Source organism: Excalfactoria chinensis, chromosome 7, assembly GCF_039878825.1.
Source record: "Excalfactoria chinensis isolate bCotChi1 chromosome 7, bCotChi1.hap2, whole genome shotgun sequence".
Lineage (NCBI taxonomy): Eukaryota > Metazoa > Chordata > Aves > Galliformes > Phasianidae > Excalfactoria > Excalfactoria chinensis.
In genome coordinates, this window is record NC_092831.1 from 29,830,612 (window position 1) to 29,856,117 (window position 25,506).

Below are 25,506 nucleotides of genomic sequence, written 5' to 3' on the forward strand. Positions count from 1 at the left end.
ATAAGAGCATGAGTAGGAAAAGGATTTTTTTCATCCGTTTATGTTTTCCTTTTACCACACAACAAGATTTTATTGAATTTTGTGTGGATTTTGGTCATGCCTTAAGAAAGATACAAAGTAAAAAGAAGGCGAACTGGACTTGCAGCTGAGTTTCATTGAAGATTTGGCTATTATGTAACTAATTCCAAACAGTGGCGCTGTAATTTTAAGTTTTCATGAGAAAATGGTTTGTTACTTAAATCCTACAACGGCTTATAAATGCCAATATTACTATCTGTGCTTATTCTTTTATAGTCTTCTCACCACTTAATAAGCATGGAAATGTGTTTTATTAACTTAAGAACTGTTTTATTCTAAACTTAGTTATGTACTCGATAAATATTTTTAGATCTAATTTATCTTATTGTCCCTTTTTGCTTTTTCTATGCTTGATTTACGTAGTAGCCAAATAGTAACAGTTGTCCCACTAGTTATTAATAGAGAACACTGAATTGCCCCCTGGAAGTCTTCACTGGACAAAAGTAAAGTCTTGTAAATATTTCAGACTTCCTCGTCTCTTTTCCTTTACTCTACTCCTTTTCATTGTTGTTCCCTGTGCTCCTTAAACTACCTTTTTCTTGCTGTGTTCATAATGCTTTTCTGGTCGTGTTGTCTCCTAGTCATCAAAATTAGTTGAGACTAGCTTTTGATGGGCTCAATCCAGATGATACTGAGTGCCCGAACTTTCTGGTAACATGTATGTATGTCAGGTTCAGACCTTTCTTACTAAGTTCTGAAACTAATTCTTGAAGGGGCTGCATCGAAAATCTAGCTGAGAAAACTGACACAATTAATACTGAGTGTGTGTGTGTATACATATATGTATATGTGTGTGTGTGTGTATGTGTGTGTATATATATATATATGTATGTATTTGCCAGTAAATTAGTTTTATTTTAGAAACTTACAGGACACAAGAGGGAGATTCTGTGTTTATGAAGATATACAGGAAGTATACAAGCTTTAATCTTCATTTACTTAAAACAATACGTATGTATATGTAGGTAAATGTGCTTATTTCCATTATTGCATAGATGAAATTCTCACTGACTGCAAACTGCAAATCAAGGTTTCTGGCCTGACTTTCAGGTGGATGGAAGAGAAACAAGTCAAACTGTTAACCACCTGAAAAGTTTGTCTTAAGTCTGTTTATGACTAGATACATCACTTATTTCATTTTGTAACAGTAACTTAATTTTATTTTATTTTGCTTCTCTTTCTCTTTTGGAATGTAGGGAATAGTAGGCCAGTATCTCTTGGAGCATGTTGGGAAGGTTAAAGTTTCCTGTATGACGTTGCGATCTTATTTCTATATTAACAAGGCTATAATGGGCTCTCAGCTTCTAGTAGCTACTTCATGTCTTTGTTCACTTTTAAAATATGCAGGTGACTCTGATTTTTAATAATTCTTTTATCTGACATAACTAAACTGTTTTATAGGATGTGAATCTTCCTGTGTTTCATCCCAGATCTCTGGTGGTGCACTCTCTCCTGTAGAGCTCTGCTCCTGGAGAACCAGGATACGTGGAAGGCAGCCATACAGATGAGAAAGGTAGATTTATAAGATGGGAATCAGCAGAGAGTTGTTCATAATGGATGGCTGTCAGATGAGACCTTAGGCATTGCACTTGGCAGACCTTTCCATTCATTCCTTTTGGTCTCTGCTAGTAGCATCCCGGTCTTTATGGGACATGCTTCCAGGAACACTCATACTAAGTGCAGAGTAAAAATGCTTTACCTGCTGCATGCAAGTTTTTTATTGCGGATGCGTGTGTGACATTCAGAAATGGGTGTAGTTTTTCTCCTTTGTCACGTGTTCTGATTCTCTTTCAGGTATTATCAGAGGGGGATGCTGAGTAAATCGAGAGCCTTTCCTCTCACTATCTGCTGTGGGTTCATGAACTTAACAAGAGCACACACAAGGACATTCACAGGAAGTACATACATTATAAATCGTCAGTATCCTTGTACTTTGCTGCTAAGTATCCTGGTTATGCGTAGCAAACAGTATTTCAGTGTACTCCAGGGGATGGCTTTGTTGTTCATTTGTGTTGTTGAGTTGCTTGTTAAGTACTGTCTGTACAAGAAGGGAATTCTTATAGGGTACATTACTTCCCGCATATTTTGTTACTAATATATTTCATGAAATATTGAGTTAAAACATGGGTTTATGCCAATGTTTTAATGCCATTTCTAAGTTATGCTTATTTTCCTTGCGTAAAACCATTTACAATTTAAGAAAGATGTACTTGAAATTATAAATGAAACTTAAAATAACAGATAATGTTTAATTTAGTTTAGATCGATAACATTTAAATATAGAAGGTAGAGCTTTAGACCGTAATCCTGAAGAGCTTTTTTTTGAAATGCCCTGACCAAAGTGGTGTTATTCTAGTTTTTAACATTTAAGTGTAATAGTGTTACTGAATTAGTGTGGTGTTATTCTAATACCTGTAGTGCTTTTATAGACTTAAGGGGAAGTACAGGAAAGCTAAGCTTTACAACCTTGAACGAGATCTGTCCTAGTTCTTTGGTATATAAATATTCCTAGACTAGAGAGAAGAGCAAAACCAGAAGCAGCACTAGAGAAATGCAATTCAAGTCAAATGTGGGTGAGATGCTTCTCTTGAAAAACTGCGCTGAAAACACTTGAATTTTATAAAACCTGATGGAGTTGTATATTTCTCTTTATTACAAGCATAAAAAAATCCTTCCCATCCTCAACTATCGGTTAAGCCTAGAAGTTTCCTCTTAACCACTGAGAAAACATCTCTAGAGAAAGTAGGAGTTAATACCACTACAATTTCCTGCAGCGGTAAACTCTGCATTCTCACGTGAGAGTATTTTGTAGCCCATTAGAGTCCCATAGTGTCTTTTCCTCGTCTCAGCCTTAAATGGTTTCCTATAATATTTTTCAGTTTTTGGGAACGCTATGCATAGTTTGCTGTTTTGTTTACTGGTATAAATAAATAAATGAGGTGGATCACTAGTACATGTAAACAGCTTTGAACAAGTTTAAAGATATTTTAGCTATTTCATGGAAGGTTATCTCATAGGATTATATTTGAAAAGATATAAATTATGTTATGTATGAGGTAGCATTTAGGTTAGCTTTAAGAGAGTCCTTCACTTAAGAGTTCATCTTCCTCTGCGTTTCATAGTTTATCAGAATGCATAAACCATGGTAGGATGTTTATGTATTTTGCTGTGTTTTCTTTTTAGAAAATTATTGTTTGTCTTTTGGTAGCTTCCGATGAGTGTGTCTTATGATTCATCCCTATTTATTCCAACAACCATAATCAAAACTGCTGATTTCTCGAAGGGAAAATGTTCTGGACGTTCCAGTGATTACTGTCCCTAAGACCAAACTGTTCATTCTGTGTCTTGTAGAGGTTTTGAGTGTTTACTTAACATACAGTTTTTGAACAAATGTGTGATCTTTTATGATTCTACAGTCTTGCATTATAATTGTAAAAAGGTTTAAAAACGTAGGTCTCGCAGCACCACTGAAAGGATTCTAAAATGAATATATTGCAGTATAATTGACAGGAAATATTCCAAGTCTTCGTTTCTCTGTCCATTTCTGACCCTGTGTCATTGTCTTCGGCTTACTAGATAAGTCTGTGGTTCTTATTCCTGGCAGGATCATCCATATTCTTTTTACCAAACAATGCACATACAGACAACAAGCTGAACTCTGTGGGCATTAAAAAGGGGTGATGTAAATTTTCTTTTTAATTCCTTTTTGCTGAATCACAGAGCAGTTTCATACTTCTGTCTCCTTGCATATTGTTAAGAGACCATGAGAGGCCAACAGGCAGCAGAAGATGTTGCAGAGGTGTAAGATAGACGTGAACATGGAATTACTATGTGCAGCCTTTAACTACATTGGGTAACCAATGTGACTTTCAAATAGCCTTGTTAAACTACAGGAAAGATAATTTTTGTCATGCAGTGTAGTTCAAAGTGTCAAGGCCTTGGATCTTGCTGTGGGATCTGCTGAATGTTGGTTGTACAGGTTCTCACCCCTCCAAGAAGATTCACAGGGAGCAAACGAAACAAAACAAAACATAGACAACAAAAAACAGGAAAAAAAAACACATTTGGAAGCTATCAAACACTTGTGGCTTAGGAAATCCCTTAGCTGTTAATTGCTAGAAACAGTCTTACTGTCAAAGGATTTCAGTTGGTTGTTCTTGTTGTTCTTCCTGATGGGTCTTGTGTTGGTCACTGCTTAGACTAGCACGTGGGGCTGAAGGTAGCTTTTATTGATCCAGTACAGGGAAAAAACATATATGTGCCAAGTGTGTGGAATGTATGCAGAATTAACAGAAAAAATTCACGATATACCATGTTTCATCATTTGAAGGACAGTGTTAAGTGAAATTTAGTATGTTTCTAACCTTGCAACACAATCAATGAGGGGAAAAAACATGTAGTATGGAGTACTTAACTCATTACCAAATCACTGCTCTCCAGTAAAGCTACAGAAGCATCTCTTAACACAAAATGGATGTTTGGCAGTTGGCATTTACGAAAGTATTTTACCTAGAGAAGTGCCCAGTTTTTTTAAAATGGTGACCTAGGTTTCTTGTTGTAATGCTTTCTTTATGAAATAAGGTCAGATGGAGAATGCTTGTGTATGTTAGTGTTAAATGGCTAGAACTGTATATGAATTGGATGACTTCTCCTGAAAATCCTAGGCATGTAGTGTTTACATTTTAATTACGTATAGAAACTTGAGTATATTCCTTGGGAAAGTTCAAGAGTGGATGGAACTGTTAAAAAATAAAAATAAAAGAATGTGAAACAGAGATAAGAAAAAACATGCAACACTTTGAATGTGTGTGAAGCCTAGTGAAGTAGTCCCTCTCATTACTGAGATCTTTAATTTAAAGCCTTATTACAGCAGATTGTTTCACAGAATTCTCTGAGGGAAATGAGGGAAAATAAAGGAAGTGAGTTACATACTTTTCAGCATGCAAAAGTATATGAGGCGGTAACCAGTTATCTGTGAATGCAGAAACAAAGCATACACTAAGGTTTCATAAAGCTTTGTGTACATATCAGTTACTGGTGATGAAGCCAAGCCAAAAAGGTTGTTACTGATATAAACTTAGGTGTTTAGATATAAGTAACACACCACACTCTTTCACAAGTGCACTCATCAGAATTTTAAAAACCAAAGTACAATTGGAGATGGTTCTTTTAAAGAAGAGAGGGCACTTTTTCAATACTGATTTCATGTCCCTAGCTTAGGTCTTGAGGATGAAGCTTGCCTGCAGATGTAATTTGCCATGGAGACAGAGAAGGGAAGGCGTAGTTTAACATACTGACATACTTCTTCATTCCAAAGGCTGTATTTCAGTCTGTTCTTTTAACTTAATTCCAAACCTAAGTCTGCAGTAAGATGATCTGTGCATGATTATGTGAAAGCATTCAGCCCCTGCAACCCTCTCAATTCTATAATCCTGTTTCAAAAAGTAGTTGAAACTGTCCTGGTGGATGACAGGTTGGCCATGAGCCAGCAGTGTGCCCTTGTAGCCAAAAAGGCCAATGGCATACTGGGGTGCATTAAAAAGAGCATGGCCAGCAGGTCGAGGGAGGTGATCCTCCCCCTCTACTCTGCCCTGGTGAGGCCTCATCTGAAATACTGTGTCCAGTTCTGGGCTCCCCAGTACAAAAAAGATAGGGATCTCTTGGAAAGAGTCCAGCGGAGGGCCACAAAGATGGTGAAGGGCCTGGAGCATCTCCCCTATGAGGAGAGACTTAAGGAACTGGGTCTGTTTAGCCTTGAGAAAAGAAGGCTGAGAGGGGACTTGATCCAGGTTTATAAATACCAGAAGAGTGGGAGCCATAGTGGCGAGGCTGGTCTCTTTTCAGTAGTGCGTGGGGACAGGACTAGGGGAAATGGGCTGAAACTTCAGCATAGGAAGTTCCGCACCAATGTGCGCAAAAACTTCTTTACAGTGAGGGAGATGGAGCACTGGAACAGGCTGCCCAGGGGGGTGGTGGAGTCTCCTTCTCTGGAGATATTCAAGACCTGCCTGGACACCTACCTGTGCGACGTGGTGTAGGGAGCCTGCTTTGGCAGGGGTGTTGGACTTGGTGATCTCTAGAGGTCCCTTCCAACCCCTACAATTCTGTGATTCTGTAGCAATCACCAACCACTGCTCAGTTTCATGTCCTCAACTTTTAAGAGCTAGTTAAGAGTCCTATTCTGTTTCCTTACCAGTTGATCAGTATGTTTTGGCTTAAAACCTTTTCTCTCTTCTGCCTGAGGTGTTGACATTAGATTGGCTGTTGTTGTATCTTATTTCACATCAAGGTTCATTTCTAATTTGACTTGGATGATGGTCCTACAAGTAGCTGTTTACACAGAATTGTGACAACAGCTCTTTTTAAGAAAATAAGTTTTGTACAATATACTAATCCACTATGTTCTTGAGTTCTTCTTTAACCATGTAATGATGTTTGATTTTATTTTGTGTTTGATTTATTTTGGTTGTCAGTTCTTTACTGAGCTCTTGAAGTGTGCTCCTGAATGTATTTTGTAAACAACTCTCACTTAGATTCCTGATCATAAATATCTACTAAAATAGTCTTTGACATAAAACATAGATTAACCATAATCTTAGAACCGTAGAATGGCCAGGATTGAAAGGGACACACAACAGGAGTGTTGTATTCTGTGTTGTTTGTTTTTTGTTTCTTTAAACTGGCTTCTACAACACTAAGCTTTACAGAAAGTCCAGTGTGAAATCTAATGCTACCCACGCCATCAGGAAATAACATTTTCCCTTAGGTAACATCTCACATCCCTGAAGAAAACATGTGGGCTAAGAACTACAATCCTGTAAGACTGCATCATGTTGCCTTAAATTCATTAAGGGCAGCTTTAATTTAACTGTTGTTGTTTGTAGTTTATGTCCTACGTAGTCCTGATACCTTGAGACTTTGATACTTCAGTTCTACATCAGCATTTTTTAAGACTTTTAAGTTAGTGATTGTTTATGTATCTAACCACCAGCAGCAGCTATTTCCTGCCTGAAATTCAATGTTGACAACCCACCTCTCAGTCTGCTTAGAGGCTGCTTCTACACCACGTGTTATCATTATCTGTATCTACTCATATCCACAGTCTGTCCTCATGTAAGTAGGATGGATTTGCGCTGATATCTTCCAATCCACTATTTGCTCCACAGATGGTTTGGGGTGACACAGAAATTCCAAAACTGACAATTATGTTAGAAATTACAAAAAAAAGCACAGTTATTGCCTGTTGTGAAGATTATTGTTTTTGCCAACAGCACACAGTGTTGTACTTGGGTGTTAATAAGCTTGTGCGTGGAAAAGCAATACCAGAATTTTCTTTGACATCGCTGTGATTGAACTGGCATGTAGGAAGTGTAAATAGCAGTGACTGACAGGTTTTTCAGTCATTTCTAGCCTAATCACGCACAGTGTAGTCTGTAGCGCATTCTAATACCAGTAGCACTTCACTTGTTTGATCCTTGAGGAAAGATAAGCGTTCTGACTGCTGTACTCGAGAGCACCATTACACTCAAATCATACCGTAAGTAAGATATAGGTGGCAGAAAGTGGTAGTGTTATCAGTAGAACATACAAGCACTTCACAAGCATGACATTGTAGTGAAATGGACATTTTCAATAGGAGTGTTATTTCTGTATCAGCCTTATGTTAAAGGAATATATCTCTCATTGAAGCTCTGAATGGAAGCTATTTTTTATTTAAGTAGCAATTGCAGCACTTTATTTACAGGCTCTTCATTTTGCTGAATCTGAAGACTCTCTGCTTTCTGGGAGTTGTCTGAACCTAATGGAAGGTGCTTGAGGATGTGATGCTCGAAAGTACTGAAGCAGGAATAAAATCTCCAGGGAAACAGAAGATCCACGGTGTGGTTGGGCAGAATTAGAGCCTATTTAGCTATAAAGCATTAGTTAGGGAAATATAACAGTGATCTCTGTTTTCTGCTCAATCTTTGGTAGCTTCCACCCAAGTGCATTCTGTCCTCTTAAACACAGAGTTATGAGTCAGGAAAGCCAATTTTAATTACTAAGCAGCTTCTGTATTCACATGGTAGTGGTTGGGGCTACTCAGAAATTAGGGAACAGTGTTTTTTATCTTTAACAAATATTTCTGCATCAGTTCTTTGGTGTGAAAAGCATCAGCAGTAAGCATTAATCTATTTCACAGTTTTCACATAGGCATGTGCTTTTCTGAAGAATAATGGGTATACGATGTATACCATGTAATAGGATCTGAAAATACTAAAGTTGGGGGGGTCCCAAACCAGGCCATGAGAACATCGCAACTAGACATCCGGAGAGAAGACATATGTTAGAGCCATATAGTTGCTCAAGAGCTGCATTAAAGCAGGTAAGCTGCTAAATGCTTTTATTAAAAAGACTACTCATGCATCTTGGAAACTGGAATTGGAAAGGACTTTTTAGATGAACTACTTTATCTGTCTGCCTATATAAGATCATGCATTTGTAGTTCTTAGTATGATGGCATTTTAGTTTTACAAAGAGAAGCAGATTTTATCAATTCAGGAAAAAAAATAATCCTATAGACCTCTCCTTTGCATATTCTATACATCTTGTTAATGTTATCAATCAAAGGCTGAAGAGTTTTGGTTTTTCTTCTTTCAGAAGAACAATGTTTTTGTAGCTGTGCCTCAATTGTTCATATAATCTGTTTGTATCAGGGCTTCCGTTGTTAATTCACCAGGGAATAGAACAAGGAAAAGGCTAAAATTAACTATTTTAACAGTTTAAACTTTACAAAAGCATCAAGTGTTCTCTATTCTTTTCATTAAAACTTCGCCTTTATTGACTAAGTACAAGTTACGGTCTGGGGGTTGTCTTGGAGATGTTATAAGGATGTAGTGGTGAGACTGCAGGCCGTCTCTTATATTGTCTCAATCCTGATTAATTTCTTTTCTTGCATGAGGTCTGATGCTCTCGGTATTTTCTTTGATTTACAGTTAGGTCATTCCCATCAGTGGCATCACAATGATATTCTCTCATTAAGTCTATCTGTGGCAAACTGTTTGTCCATGGAGCAAGGTACATTGTAATTAAAGATGTTCAGAAGGGCTCGAAGTGTTCTTACGCAGCTGATATCTTGCCTTGTTACTCACAGTTCTTCTGGAATTAAGGTTTCTCAGTAGTCAGACTACCTTTATTTATTTAGCTGTACTTATGTGGATCCAAGTTTGCTATTGCTTTGCTCACAAAGCTGTAAACTGTGATGCAAAGAAATGTAAATGCTTTGATGTAACAAACATCTGCATGGAGATTCAGAGTCTGCTTGTTCGGTTTTCCCCCTAAACATAGGTTAGTTCTCCTTGTAACTGCTCCATACCTCAAACTGGGATTTTTAAGCAACTTTCTCTTATTTTAGGACTCGGGACATAAGAACTCTAGAGTTTTGCTGTTTAGAGGAGCTTATCTGCCAAAATAATTAACTAAGAGTGTGGACTTAAGTTATTATTAACATTGTGTATGTTCTCTTTCAGTTATTGCTATTTACTGTAAAAGTCTAGGAATAAAAAGATAATTTGTAGCATATACATAGTTTTATATAAAGCAGGGCTTTGGAACTGAACTGTTTCTGTTCACTGTTAGAATATACATTAAATATTAAAAATGTTTATAGTAAGGTATACTTAAAGGAGAGAAGTAGTGGCATGTGTGCAACTTTACTTATTTCCTCAAACCACATTTTGAATTGAGTTTCTCAAAAACTCCCTTTGTGCTGATTTCGAAGCTGACTTGATTCTTTTACAAAATCACAGATTTGTCTGTGAAAGGGCAGTGTCCTTGAGAGCAAGTGAAACATTCACTGGTAACAGTGGGGAGATTACATAAGATTTTCCTGTTGGTTTTGAAGAATATTTACCCAATAAGTGAGAATTATTAGTTTGTGTCAACCCACTGAATCAAAAATCAAGTGGTCTTCAAATTTGTTATCTAAATTATCTAAATATTGGGTAATAACAACTAAAATGGCGTAATTGCATATTTGAAATAAGATATTTATCTATGACATCAAACGATAGAATGCAGCCATTTATTTTTTTTTTTCAGGCTCTGAGTAAATGGGCAGGAGTAATAATAACCTATTAAAACATTAGTTATTCACTCTGATCTGTTTTGTTTGGCAGCTGAAACATCTGAAGCTTGTTTGCGCCCCATAGTTTTTACAGCATATATATAGTAGGTGATAGAACATTAGAAAGTAACTGGCATTTTGGGGGTTTTGAAGAAATAACAAGTCTACTGTTCATTTTTTCCCAGACTTTTACAGTTTTTATTGCTATCTAATCTCATGTCCTGAAACCCACTGTAAACACAGACAGATATAAAGTAAACACAGAAGCCTCGGTATCAGTTAAGCAGAACACTCAGGATTCCATCTGTTTTCCAGACAAGACTTCCCAACTTAATTCACAGCAACATTTCAATGTATGTATCAATTTCCATCACACTTAATAAGTTTATATTTTACTGACTGCCCTGGGAATTTGATGGCTCTTGGAAGTTTAGTAGATGTAATTTTTTTCAGTGGATATTTATTCATAAAGCAAATACAGTGTTGTGCACAGTAACAAAATGTGTAAATAATAAAGTGAAGAAAATATTTTTACTTCTTCCATGGAAAGAAGAAACGTTGTACAGAAACTCACATAAAGAGTAAAACATGTTTTACTCTTGAGGGTTGAGAGGTCTGGAGCACAGGCCGTATGAGGAGAGGCTGAAGGAGCTGAGAATGTTCAGCTTGGAGAACAGGAGGCTCAGTGGAGACCTCATTGCTCTCTCTAACTTCCTGAACGGAGGTTGTAGTGAGCTGGGGGTCGGCCTCTTCTCTCCTGTCATTAGTGATAGGACCAGAGGGAATGGTTTCAAGCTACGGCAGGGGAGATTCAGGCTGGAGATTAGAAAGTATTACTTCTCAGAAAGGGTGGTCAGTCATTGGAATGGACCGCCCAGGGAGGTGGTGGAGCACCAACCATGGAGGTGTTCAAGGAACGACTGGATGTTGTTTTGAGGGAGGTGGTTTAATGGGAGCTATTGGTAATAGGTGAACAGTTGGACTTGGATGATCTTTTAGATCTTTTCCAACCTTGGTGATTCTGTGATTATATGATTTCTGCTTCTCCGATGATGTGCTAGTGGAATCTTCTGTAGAACTACAAAAGGAGTTGTTAATTAAAATAGCCTTGTGATAATTTTTGCTGAAGCTGAGGAGAAGAAAACAGAATGGAAAGACTGGAAATTAGTTTATGGTTAGGTGAGGATACTTAATGGGCATTTGATAATTAATATTGTGTAATTGTGTAATAGAACAATGAAAGGTTTTGTGGAAAAATATGGTCTTGATAATTTTATTGTCAGTTCATATGATACCTGGGAAGGCCAAACTGATAGAATAGGTAAAGAAAATCTGATGACTGCCATTATGTCTAGATAGTAGTATGGGGTTTTATAACAAGTTTTTAAGCAGAGTAATCGAATTCTTATTTCCTTATTTCTCATCAAAGGCAAAAACCAAATTAACACATGATACATATATGTTTTAGTTGGCTAAGAAAGCTTAGACAATTATAGTAAGAATTTTTCTAATTTTAAAATATTAGGTATGTTTTTTTTATTTGAAAGTGTTGCAAAATATGGCTCATAATTGTGTTTTCCGAAAAGATAGATTAGATTTTTGTTTGGGTTATCAGAAAACAAAATACATAATAGGAACACTGTTGAGAGAAAGGAAAAAGATAGTGTAGAGGACAGAGGTGTAAACCTCTGGCTCGAATGGGAAAGGCAGATGTGGATGGGATCAAGGAACTGCAATCCAAACATTCCTGAGAAATGTGCAACAGCTTTTGCAAACTCTCCCCTTGATAATTAGTGCCCTGCTTTGCATGTTCTGAGGGTCAGAAGGATTTTCTATGCCGAGAAGGCAAAGGATTTGAAATCTGATGCCAATTTTTAACTATTTTCAACCTAAGTGTAGTTAGGCACTCTGTAATTAATCAAGACATTAATTTTCTATTTTCTAATATACTTATGTCCACCTATTGCATAATGCAGAAGTTTATCCAAATGACTGCTGTTCCAGACATTAAACAGGAAATCAGTGAGTGCAATGTCTGCAGCTCCTTACAAGGAATGAGCAGATAAAAATTCATAGCCAGCATCAAAAATTCCAATTTACACTGGTGCTTACAACAATCCTTGTGTCTATGTATGTGTTTTCTGCTCCTTGTACATTCATGAAGAAATGTTGCATATAGATATACGTGTAGATAGATAAATAAGCACATGTGTATTGAAGAAGCATTTAAATAAGCATATGTCCTTCAGGGAAATCATACACAGAAAAAAAACCCAGAAGTTTCCTTATATGAGAGGTTAGAAGGTCAGCAGGCAGATCCATGTCTCTGTTCTTCTGCTGAAGAAGAATTTCTGAAGAAATTGTCTGGTTGTTTTATGAGTGGTTCTTTTTGCTTTTTAAAGTCTCAGATGAATAGCTATGGCTCTACCGAGGCCCTCTGCTTCCCAAAGTACACAGAGAATTGGGGAATAACTAACAACTGAGAAAATAACTCAGACATCCAAATATCCTATCCGAAGCAGTCATCTCAGGAGACTAGGTCAAACCTTTGAAACTCAAGGCCAGTGTATAATAACATCTGTTAAAATCTATTATTTTAAGATACATTATTTACAGAGAACTTTGAATAAGCCTCTAAGAAGCACTATTAGAAAATGTTGCTTTGTGTCATTAGGGTAAACAGTGGCACTTAAAAGTTCTCAAAAAACATATTTCATGATTCAGGTATAGGAGTCAAAGACAGCTCAGAAAAAGAAATATTCTAAAAAACCTTCACATCATTAAATGATTTTAGTCTCTGCAGACTGCACGTAATGTGTTATTGTATTTGTCATTATGAAAATCAGTTATGTACTGTTTGAATGGAGTTTCAAAAGACACTTAATCTGCAAGTTAAAACAAAACCCAAATTTCTGAATGTGCTGAACTCATTTTAAATATATCACGTGAGAGTTTTAGGTTGCTTGTGGTCTGATAATCTCAAGTTGTCTTGTAAAACTGCAGTTATTTCTGTAATCAACACTATAATTAGGTAGCTTGAGTAGGTAATTGGAATTAGAACAAATTGTGAAGAGCAAAGGTGAAAAACAAGTGGTACAAGCTATATGGGGCAAACTGTTTGTTCTGGGAATACACTGGCTGCAAAATAGAAGTTCACAAGGAAGCACTTATTAACATGCTTTTCAATATTCATTATTAAGCAGAAAAAACTATAATGATGGTGATGACTGTGGCACACTGCAAGGTTAAAAGAAAGGGTAGCTTCTCACTCTTGATTCCCTCCAGACAGCTGAGAGACTGTAGTCTGCTGAGCAGTGACTTGTTGATGCTGTATATCAACCTTGTGCCTGGTGGTGGCTGTAGCACTGCCTTTTCCCTCCGTGGGGACAGGGATATGGCATTGGGTATGCTGTCTGTCAACTGGCACGGCTCTGAGCAGCTTACGTAAAGCTTAGGTTATGGGTTTTTTCCATTTATGCAACCTGACTGATGTGCAGTGGGGTCCTCTGTTGCCCGAGTGAAAAGCTTTGGAACAAAAAATGTGATGTGTACAAACAGCCAGCAGGCATTCCTTTCACACATTGGTGGATTGGAGGAAGCCTTTTCTTTTAGAGGTAGCCGCAGATGCCCACTGGTAGAAATAAGACAATATGTGTAGGGGTTCTACTTCTGCCTCTCAACATGTTAATGCTATCTAGAAACAAGTTAGTAGTCTTTAAAAATCTCTTCTCCTTCACTGATTTGTTTATTTTTATTCTTATTGCTTGGCAGTGTGCTGTCCTGGTGGGCATTTGCTGGTGTTCCCAAGGAGACTGATCCATCCTAGATGCGGTGCATTTAACTTTTGTGATGTCTCAAGTGCTTCAGTGATAAACAACATGGTTAGTCTTTGTGGTAGCATGTTTGGGCTGTGGTGCTTATGCTGTGTTTGACGTGTTCAGGAGCTTAGTTTTCGTGTTGTTCAGCTCACTGAGAATAATACACTGCACTTAGCGATATCAGAACAGAATGTCTTCTCAACTTCTAATCTTCTCTGTTTTGTGTCATTTACCATAGCAAAGTGCTAAGAAAAATTCTGAAGGGAGAGAATATTATTCCTGTGCTATTTTTTACAAAAGTAGAAAGTAGTCCTTGTTTACTTATAGTTTGTTCCTGTGAATCAGTTCACTAAAAAGACCTTGCTGTATGTAAGAATTTAACTCTTACCTACTGTGATGTTAGGTAACATTTGCTTAAGTGAGCGTTTATATTTTTTGGTGTTCCATTAATTTATTCTAAAGAGAACGTATTCACAATTTCCATGCGTTTTGAAACCTAGCAATAGCTCAGCCTTCAACAGAAGCTTGGTCAGATACAGTGTTCCTAAGAAGAAGCTGTCTTCCTCTTTTGAAGGGTTATTACCTCTACACCAAATAGATAAAAACTAGCTCATTGTTTTCTAAGTTAGCAAATTCAGTAAGAAAACTAGTGCACATCATTAAGTTGATAGCATTAAAAGTTATTCGTGGACCATATCACTGAGTTTTTATGGTTTGAATTATTTTTCATTCTTAACCTTATGGAACTGCAGTCTACACTTCTTGTGTGTATTTTCACAGCTACCATGTTAAAAACATCTCATGAATGTTGAGCTGTTTTGCTGCTGACAGCTTTGCATCTTTTTATAGATACTGAAAGGTGAGTTTTCCTGACTGTCACTTATTTGAAAACATAATTTTTATAAGGTTTTGAAGAAAAGTCTGTGTCACGTCAGTCTAATTTACTGAAGATGTTGTTTGTTTTGTTGAATTTTTTTTTCTATTTTTTTAAAGGATAATGTTTCCTGTCTCCTTTCTCAGTGCTTGTGTTGGATATGTTTGCTTTAAAAATATAATGTTCTTCCATCTATGTGGCATTTTGTTCACATTTCATAAAAAAAGAATATGATCAAATAAATTAGAATTCTGTCTATTGGTTGTCATTGGAAAGCTACTATAAACTAGAATTCAGAAATCCTTTCATCTCTAAAATGGTGGTGCTGGGAGTTTTTTATTGATGTACACACATGCTGTACTACAGGGTATAGCAAAGTAGTATCATAACTAGTATCATAATTGGTATTTCACTGAAATAATGCCACTTGCACGGAGAGGCAGGTATGCTAGGGCTTAACTACAACAAATTCTGTGAGATTTTATGTGAGAAATAACATCATTCAAATTATTTTAATGGTTCCATCCCCACGCACTAAGCTTTTAGACCATGCAGTTTAGCTGGCTGTTCTTAATTCCTACCAGAGTTGTCAGGCAATGTCAGTTTTCTTGATGTTTCTTGACAGTGCATGCACTGGCAGTTGGTTTTGTCGAAGTGCATGATATATGCAGTGTTCTAGAGTTGGGTTCTTGTCCTGTGGACAGCTGTCAGCATGAAAAGTGGGGGCAGATCTAACATTGAGAGTAGTCAATATCAGTCCTAGCAGAAGTTTATAAACTTTGTTTTGATTTTTCTTCTTCCTTAAGTTTTTAAAACAAAGTGCAGTAATGCAATAACATAACATGTAATTTAATTAACAACTTAATTACAAAATAATTCTAAGGTCTTACTGGAGTGGGGTCTCATGATAACTTGTTGCAATACATAGTAAGTTTACCTTTTCATTTTCTCCATTGAGGTTTCAAGGTGCACATGTGCCATAACCCTTTGCAGGTCTGACATCACTCCCGATGCTGGGCCATCTCACTGCTTTCTGAGGGGTGTGCAAGAGAAAGCTGGGAGGCTGCTGAAAGTGAAATGATCTTTTATTCTCTTTTGTCACATAGAACAAATGAATATTTGTCATTGTTTTCTTCCTTATGAATAACCAATGGTGTTCTCATTATATGTGGTGTTATTCTCTGAAATCACTTTTGCTCTGAGGCAGATGTGTGTGCATATATCTGCAGGAGACAACCATAAAGCATCATCCTGAAGTCCTTTTAGCTTAAAAAAATAATAATAATAATCCAGCTCCAGAGAAACCACCAGGCAAGTTCCTTTATTTCTTTGTCTCCCTTAGGCAGATGACAGGAAGCCATGAAAATGGAAAGAGATTGCTCTGAGAAAAGCATTCATGAGACAAAAAAGAAACAAACATTGCTGCCTGTAAGCATTACTGTCTGTATTGAAAATTTTTTAACCAATCAGTCTAAACTTAGTTTTTTGGTTTTTTTTAATAGATTTTTCATTTTAGTATGTGATTTAGCTTGTGACATAAATATCACCAGCAGGACAGCTGTTTGTCAATTGCACTTGTACTTGTTTAGAGGTAATAAATGTTCCTATGATGATGTTAGCTTCCACTTTCTTCAGTCCTGTTTTCTATTTGTGTCCCTATTTAAGAAATGTGATCTCTATTTTCAGAAGTCCAGCAAAAAATGCAGGTGGCCTGCAAGTGTTGATCTGTGCTATTCAAACAGCAGTAGAAGATAAACTAATAAGCAAGATAATGCTTTGAAACGATTTTCTTTTTCCCTTGATGGTGTTAAATTTGTGGTTCCAAAGATACGAGTTAGACGGAAATGTCAGTGATGTTTCTTAGAGATAGCACTGAATGGCATTTGTTTGATGAGGATCAAAATTGAAGTATGTGGCAGTCTTGCTATATTCTAATTCAGTAAAAACTGACTAGATCAGTACCAGGATGAATGTCACCAAAGTGAGTGGTGCAGTTGGTACAGCAGAAGAAAAGTATGCCATCCATAGATATGTGGTAAACTTGAGAGGTGGGCCCTGTGAACTTAATGAGGTTCAATAAAGCCAAGTGCAAGGTTTTGCACTTGGGTCAGGATGATAGATGTGTCTATGTGTACAGATTTAAAGAACAGCTTGAGACTAGCCCTTCTGAGAAGGATTTAGGGGCTTTAACAGGATCTCTTTAACAGGATCTAAGTTAACAGGATCCTGTAGTGTGTGCTTACAGTCCAGGAAGTCAGTGGTATCCTGGGCTGCATCAGAAGAGAGGTGGTCAGAAGGTACAGGGTAGAAATTTCTGCCCTTGTGAGACCCCATCTGGAGTACAGTACACAGGTCTGGGGCCCCAGTTGAGGAAAGCTGTGGAATTTTTAAGAGGATCCAGAGGAGGGCCACAAAGATTATGAGAGGGCTAGAGCACCTCTTGTATGAAGGCAGGCTGAATGAGCTGTGCTCGTTCAGTGTTGTGGAAGAGATGGCTGAAGGGAGACCTCATTACAGCCTTCCAGTATTTAAATGGAGATGGTAAACAGGAGGGAAATCAACGTTTTGAATGTGTAGATAGTGATAGTACAAGGGGGAAGTTTTAAAAGGAAGGTAGATTTAGATTAGATGTCAGGAGAAAGGTTTTCACTGAGAAGGTTTTCATGGTGAGGTGGTGAAACAAGCATACAAGCATCTTTCAGAGTGGTTTTGAATGCCCTGTCACTGGATGTGGTCAAAACCAGCTTGGATGGGGTCCTGGACAACCTGATCTAGTCCTCAATCTCATGGTTGGCAACCTTGCCTGTGGCAATGGGCTTGGAATGTTACTGTTCTTGAAGTTGCTTCCAAGCTAAGCCATTCTGTGATTCTACTCGTATCATCATTTTATATTTAAGAAAGCATTCTGTTTTCTGCATTTTACAGTTTGTCATTTGCCTGATGCAAAGATGACACTTGATAAAGTTCTCAGTGATCTAGAGAAGGCATATTAAACTGTTCTTCACTCTGAAATTTCATTAAGCTTCCAAAAGAAAATATTTTCTCCAGTTTCTGAGCAGTTGTTAGTGGTCATGGGTGATCTTGAGAGCTGGAAGAAATAACAGCATGCAGTGATTTTGTTCACAGTGACAAGACACAAAGAGGCACAGTATGACTTCTTATGGGAAAGATAGTACATTAACAACAGTGACCTCCTGACCTTTGTAAATTAGGAAGTGCAATTTCTAAATCAAAAACAGTTCCAGAAGTGCTGGGAATGGAAACTAGCTTAATTCTCTGTTGTGCAAAGAACCCTAGGTTTTCATAACAGCAGGTCAGATTTTTAGTCCTTATTACGTGTCCATTAGTTTCATAAATTCCAGACAGCTGTGTGCTTGGAATGGCTCTGGGAACAAGGACAACAGAGGGAACAAGGGAAGACAGGAGGAGAATGGCTGGGGATCAGCACTCTTTGTGTGCCAAGGAGATGGACAGTTTCTCTGGAGAGGGAGATTTGAATATTTCTAAATGAGGATTTTCTTTGTGGTTAGAATGCTTTTCTCATGCAATCTCTACAAGGCTGACTCAAGACACAAAAGCTGCAGAAAATCAGTATCTGTTTATTGTTGGAGAAGAATGACCCAGAGCTAGTCTCTAACACTACACATCCGCTATATTTTGGTGGCAAAAGTTTTTTTTCTGCTCCTACTTGTTCTAATTTTCTGTAAGCTAGATTAATTAAGTATTGTGGATGCTGGAACTTAAATGATCACTATCAGGAGTTTAGCGGGACATCCTTTTGAGGTTTGGGAGGTCGGCTGGGGCTGGGAAGGTGGAATTAGGTCTATTTCTTTTGTTTCAAGGCATACTGTATTTTTTTCTTTCTCAAAATGGCTTCTGTAATCACAGTACTAGCCTTATAGACTTCTTTTTCAGTATAGCCTTAAAAGTCTATTCGGTGTTTTGCCATTTGAAATGACACGTTCTATTCCTTTCAATGGTGATGCAATCTAAGGACACTACGGCCTTTTTTTTTTTTTTTTTTTTTTTTTTTTTTTTTTTTCTTTTTGACTTTTTTAATGTGATCTGCTGGAGTAAGAAGATTTTTCATGTCAAAACCATGATAATGTTCTATTAGTAATGTATATTTTTTTCTGTGATGTTTATTTCTACTTTTCCATAACACAGTAGGAAAGGGGACAGAGAGATGTTTTACTTTGGAATATGTTAGCTAATTTCTTATTTCAGACAAAACCTTTCTTATTTAACACACGAGTAAGTGGATCTTGATGAGCATACTAAGTTTTGTATTCACTAAGTAGTTAAAATGCAGGTGTCTGGGCAGGCAGTAAATGTATGTTTTATGTGGTAGAATGTCTGGGGAAAAAAGACTTTCTTGGCACAAATGTAACAGGACTGCCTGATATCAACCGGAGCTTGTGTCAAGGCAGTGGGAATAGGGTTCTGTTGCTTCTGTTGGAAAATAAAGATATGGCAATCACTTCTGATGTATAGATTTTGTAAATGCATTAAATGTACAAAATTTATAAAATGCGTAGTTTGCACATTATAAGCATGGGTCCTTGGGGGCAGTTGGTGAGATAGAAAAGTATATGGCTTAAGAGTGTGTAGATGCCTGTTTAAACAGTAGTCCCCACTGTGCATGTGAAGTCCATGTTGTATTACAGTCTGGCAGTGAGGAGGATGTGCTTACGGGCAGGCTGGAAATTTGAATGGTCTGAGGCAAAAGGAGGTGCTTTAGTACAAAAAAAGATACAATTCAGCATTTGTTGGAATCACACCACTGTTTCTGAAGTGTTTTCACTTCGTTTTTTTGGATTATTTCGAACTACCTTAACTTGGTTAGCAGAGTCCACCATAACTTTGTTATTACCTGGGGGTGGTTTTGTAGCATCTTTGTAACTCAGATTTTCTAAAAACCCTTCCTGGACTTGTCTGAAGAGTTGCTATGAAGATTGTATGGATATGTTACTACACTTTACATGTCTGAGTATAAAATACAGCATTTTTTATTCTGTGGCACTAAGAACCTGCAAGCCAATGGTGAGTTTAATGATAAAAGAGGTTCACATCAACAGTTGGTGTTCTTCTGTACATGACAATGCATAATTAATTCCTATTTTTTGCCACTTTCCAATAGCAGATACATCATGGCCTCTGTGAGAGTACGTTAGAGTTAATAAGAGAGGAATGCATTTAAGAAGAGGTCATGGATCAGAAGAGATCCCATCTAGCAGATGTGAGGAGCCAGCTTTCAGGCCACCCAGCAGCGGTGCTGGTCATCTTTCACTCCGCTCAGAGAAGCAGCTGACTGACCGCTGCCTCTCTGTTCTAGGAAACCCATGTGCTCATTTGACACGTGGAGCAATTCTGGTCCAGAAGAGAACATCACACCCATCTCATGCAATCAGTCAGGGAAAACCATTCCAATGCTGTTCCTGAAGACCAAAATTTCAATATTATTTTTTTTATCCTTTTTGTTGTTGTTTTGGAGTCCAGGGCTTAATTACTTGAGGAAAAAACTTGTATTGCTACATTCTCTTGGCCTACTTATGTTTTTATTTTCCTTCATTTTGAATTGATTCTTCTAAAAAGTTTTTTCCTTGCTAACTTCTGCTTTGAGTCGTGTTAATTCCAAACAGATCAAGAGTTAAAACACTTAGTCCTGTGTTCTTTGCTTTTTTTTTTTCCAAATGATGAGTCATATGAATACAGATAGCCTTCTGTTATTCTTTAAACTCAAACAAGAATATGAATTCCCTCATTAGAAAAACAATAAATCAGAGAACAGAAAAATGTGAAGTAGTAATTTGAAATAATTCTTGGCTGTATGTTACAGTTGTTGTTCTTCGTTTGTTTAGAAGATAAGATGTTTGTTTAGAAGATGAGAAAAAAAGAAAAACAAAAGCTTCATGAAGTGTGCAGGACATCAAGTGTGCAGGATTGCTAGTCCCGAGTCCTAAAATCTGGAACCTTTCTGTGCTGAGATCCCACATGAACCAACAGCTGAAGTGCAGCACTCTTAAGTTCTGCTGGGAACTCCATGTACCGCCTGGAACTGCAGAGCTTTGAGTTGAGGTAGCAAAGCCAACAGCACAGTTGGGCTTACCTGGTGCACTCCTGCTTCCTGCACAGGTTCTGTGCTGCAGGGATTACCTACTGTCTAAGTGTGATCTCAAGCTGCTCTCTTGACAGATGTGACAGATTTCTTTTATGTTACTTAGTGATAAAGGAAAATAGTTTTTGCAGTCATGTGTAATTAAATATAACTCAACACCTCACAATCAACTTTATTGTTAATTATATATTTACTGTCATTTTTCTGTACTTTTGGTGCTCATTTAACAGCTATAATACATGGAGTGCAAGCAAAGTGTTACTCAGAAGTTCTATTAAGTATTTTCTTAAGTGGATGGAATTATGCTGTTTCTTAAAAAGGCGAAGGTCTGTTGTTTTTCTTCAGTTGACAGTTGAAATGCCAATTAGAGATTAAAAGAAAGGATTCCTTGCAAAGGATGTCAGACACCTCAGTGAAAAGGAGGAGGGTCTTCTCCAAGGCAACGTGCCAGTGTTCAAAATTAACAGATTTCATCACTGGCGACAAAAGTAGGTGTGTGTTCAGTAGAAAAACCACGCCCTGGCCACAGATCTTGAATTCCCCAGCATTCGATACACCCAGAGGTCATTAAACACGTTTGGCTTGCATTTTTCTTGCCGTGAAGAGAAAATGCTGTGGGTGCTGTCTGCTTCACCCTAGTGCTGTCATAATGTTGGCTCTACTTTGAGAGCCTTTACAGCTGTGCTGTAACACAGTTAGTTCCCAGCATGACTCAGAAGAAGGGCTTTATTTTATCTGCAGCAGACTTTTGCAAAAAAAAAAAAAGAATTTTGATTTGTGAAAACAGTTGAAGCCCTGCAAAGCTGAAAGCAGAAGCGTGTGAAGAGGAGGCTCATCTCAAAAGCTTGCTTCCCATTGTCTTAGGAGATAATTTCAGTGAAATGGAAAGTTAAGAGACTCTCTTAATTCCTGGGATTGTCCTATAAGTCATCAGTGCATTGGCTGTAGTTTGCATTACTTCCAGTACATAAAGGGAAGTGGTTGTTGTGCTAAGTGGTTGGTTGTTTCATGGTTTTACTTTCAGCTTTTGCTATAGATCAACTGTTTCTAAAAAGCAGCCTGGAAAAGAAAGCAGTGTGATGGATGCATTTTAGCAGTGTGTATTTGTTCAGTAAGAGTACAATACAAGGAAAAAAGTAGTCCATGAAAGGAACTTTGAAGGCCTTAACCAAGACTTTGGTGATGTGGTGTTTGAGGGAACTCACCTAAACCAAGTCTCATTTTCTTTTTTGCTCGCTTTTGTCTTTGGTTGTTATTTGTGCTGTCTTCAGCTTCTCTAATTTCTGTGTAGTTATACACACCTTCTTAAATTCCACAGTTCTCTACTGTCATTGGAGAACAAAACCAAATTTCCTGTTTCTGTCTTAGTGGTAATTCCAGTGACAAAAACTGTAGGCTGATAGTTCAGATTGAACGCTTGGGAACAAGTGATAGCATCTGGAAGTTCCCCAATAAAACAAGCTTCGATAGTTTGCTTAAGGAGCGATCTTTGGTGCAGGTGGACCCAGAGTCACCTGGTAAATACAAAAAACTGTATCTCTTATTTGTCATTCTGGGGCGTAATGTTGCTGGCCACAAGACTTAAACATACATGGGTGATTTCAAGTTATAGAAGCATGAATACTCCAAAGTCAAATGAAGCTGAGGTTTGTCAGTAGCTTTGATCTACTTGTCTTCTATGTTATCCACAGCAAAGAGACAATATCTTCAGTAACAAATAAATGTTCCAGATTCTCTCTAAAAGTCAATGTTCTGATTATGATATGAATACTTTTTTCCACTTTAATCCAGATGCTGAGGCATTACATTCCTGAGGAAGAGAACTGCTCACTAAATATTTCTACATTGCCTGCAAGAATCAAAAATCAAGTTAACGGAGTGTTTTCTCCTGCTAAGAAGATGTGAAACAGAAACCCTTGCTCAGAAAGCGCCCTTGGCTGCTCAAGGTAAGCTGTGGCACTGTCTGTTCAGTCCAGGTAATTAAAATCAAACAGAACTGTGAATGCTTTATCAAATGGAATTGACTCACAGCAATTAAAGGCAATTGCCTTGTAGTTAGACGGTAGTAGTATGAAATTGTGTCTGCAACCATTGTTACTTGAAGCTCATGTTAACGAGCAACTCCAGTAAAATCTGGTTGTTGCCATTCATTGCTGAGACACAGCAAAGATAACAAAGAACTCAAGGATGATAAGGCCCATATGTAGTTTTGTTTTTTATGGGGTGTAATCATCAAATGATACTGGTTATTTTTCTGTTAAGGAACCTCAGAATTAATTTTTGTACCAAGTGAAGCATGAAGATTGATTCCACGGTGCCTATCCGAAATAGCATGTCATGACAAATCTGGCACTGTAGTCTGGTTGGGGTGTAATTTAATGTAGGAAGTGAACAGTCCAGGTTGTCCTCAATTTTTTTTAAAGGCTAAACTCAGGAACTGTAAGGGAATGTTTGGTGTGGTCAAATGGGCAGATAAATCCATTGAATTCTGCATTGAAGGGGCATTAAATGAGAAATCATAGTCAAATATCATGCATTTTTGTTTGGCTATTTCTGTGTGAGCACTTCCTGAGTAATAATCATGAAATTCCACATATATTAGGTAATTACTGTGACAAACATTTAAGGGTTAATACAGAGAAACTAAGTGCCAATAGAAAACTGACCTGAGTACAATTTTGATAAATAGTTATTTCAGTTTAATTAACATTGCATAGCTGTGAATGGTTTGAATCCAGTGTCCAGGTTCAAGGAACTTCATAGAGATAGGCAAGTACAGAGCTTTTTGAGCCTGGGTTCAAGTTTGCACTGATCCCAGTACAGCTTTGATTTAAGATTTGAGTTTGTACCCTTGTACGTAGCTGTAGTTGGCCCTTTTTTTTTTTTTATACCTTATTCCACAAAGGTAAAAGCCATTTTGACAGCAGGGGCAGGAACTACAGCAAGCCAGTCACACAGATAGGCAGTGAATGGGAGTTTTGCTAAGCCACACAGTAAAGCTACCAGGTGCTGTTTGGACATTGGATGCTCTTAAGGGCTGGTCTTGTTACACATCTCCAGTGAACAGCACGAAACAAATCTTCAAAAGAGGACAAAGTATACAGTTTTTGGGGATATGCATAAAGTTATGAAGCATTTTAACTTCCCGGCTAGGGTAGCTCAAGAGCAGGTGGTTACCTGTTTGTTTATTGCAGCTACTGGAAATTTATAAGCCAAATAACCTAACCTATTAAGTAGTAGGTTACTGCATATGAAAATGTTAAGCTTTGTAAAGTAACTCTGCTCTCTTAAGAGGGACACAATGGACAATTTGAGGGTGCTTAGATCATTAAAAAAAAAAAAAAAAAAAAAGAAAAGAAAAAAAAAGCTGCACATAACACTATTGAAATACATGAAGCTATTCACATCTTATGAGCGTATAAACACAGAAGAGACCCTTTGTATATGTTGAAAGTGGCATTAAGTTATTTAAGTTCTCTTCATACTTGTTTCTGCCTGCTTTCACCCTAGGTGACCCAGGCAGAATAGAGCTTTTCCATTAAAGTGCAAATAAATGTTTCAGATAATTAAGTTTTGATGTAAGATGTAATACCTATCAGATTAAAAGATAACCTCTGGATTTATTTTTTACTTTATTTATTTATTTTTTGCATGTAGAAACATGGATCCATTTTTGACATTAGGATTTTTGGGCTCTTGGGATGTAATGCAAATAGGCATTATTGACAAGAGACAGTTTCCTGGCTAATTGTAATCTTAGTGATACTCAAGAGTAAATGAGTGAGCACTCCTGCAGTTAACCAGCTGGAGTTAATTAACTGAGAGCAGTAATTCATTTGATGGGTGGTTTATCAGAGGTGTGCATTGATATAGCTTTCTGCCTTTACTGTGGAGTCCCCCAAACTAATTAAAGCTACATAGTGAGCAAAACTCCATTAGTAATAAAGTCTGTTTAAGGCATATGATTTGGGAAATAGCTTTCTACATGCTGATCTTACTTGTTCTCAGTTAAGCGTTATATGGAATAATGAAAGAAATGAGGCTAATGAAAAATAGTAGTCTCAAGATTTATTTTCAGCTATGCCCTCCTGTTTGAGGAGCAGACACTAAGGAAAAAGCTGGTATTTGTTGTGCATTCCTTCCAAATACAGTAATCATATCATCAAGCTGAATTATTTGAAAAATATTAGTTTGTGAAATAAGTGCCTCTGAATAATATCTATTGAAATTATTTTCTATTTTGTGACACGTCTCCCTAGGTCACACTAAATTCTGATGAGAGAAAAGCACTGTCATAGAAGGGTAGCAATTTGTAGCTGACCACTCCCCCCATGCCCCCCCCCTTCATTGAGGTGGCTCCTGAGCAAGACTACGTAAGTATGCATAGGTGAGATTTCTCAGTTTGTGGGGTTACGTAAGATGCTCACCTTGTGTTTCAAATGGGGAACACTAAGAATTAAAACTTGTGTTTGGCTGTATTCAGTGACTGCTGATTTGCGTGAAAAATACTTTGCCC

The 25,506-nt window shown here is 37.5% G+C and overlaps 1 long non-coding RNA gene across 1 annotated transcript; it reads left to right on the plus strand.

Annotated features, from left to right (window-relative positions):
* The first annotated feature begins 1,477 nt into the window (after window positions 1–1,477).
* Window positions 1,478–25,364, plus strand: LOC140254997 (uncharacterized). The gene is made up of 4 exons (XR_011904359.1): window positions 1,478–1,591; window positions 1,873–1,994; window positions 22,782–22,936; window positions 25,250–25,364. It is a non-coding gene; the product is annotated as an uncharacterized lncRNA (long non-coding RNA).
* The last annotated feature ends 142 nt before the right edge of the window (window positions 25,365–25,506 follow it).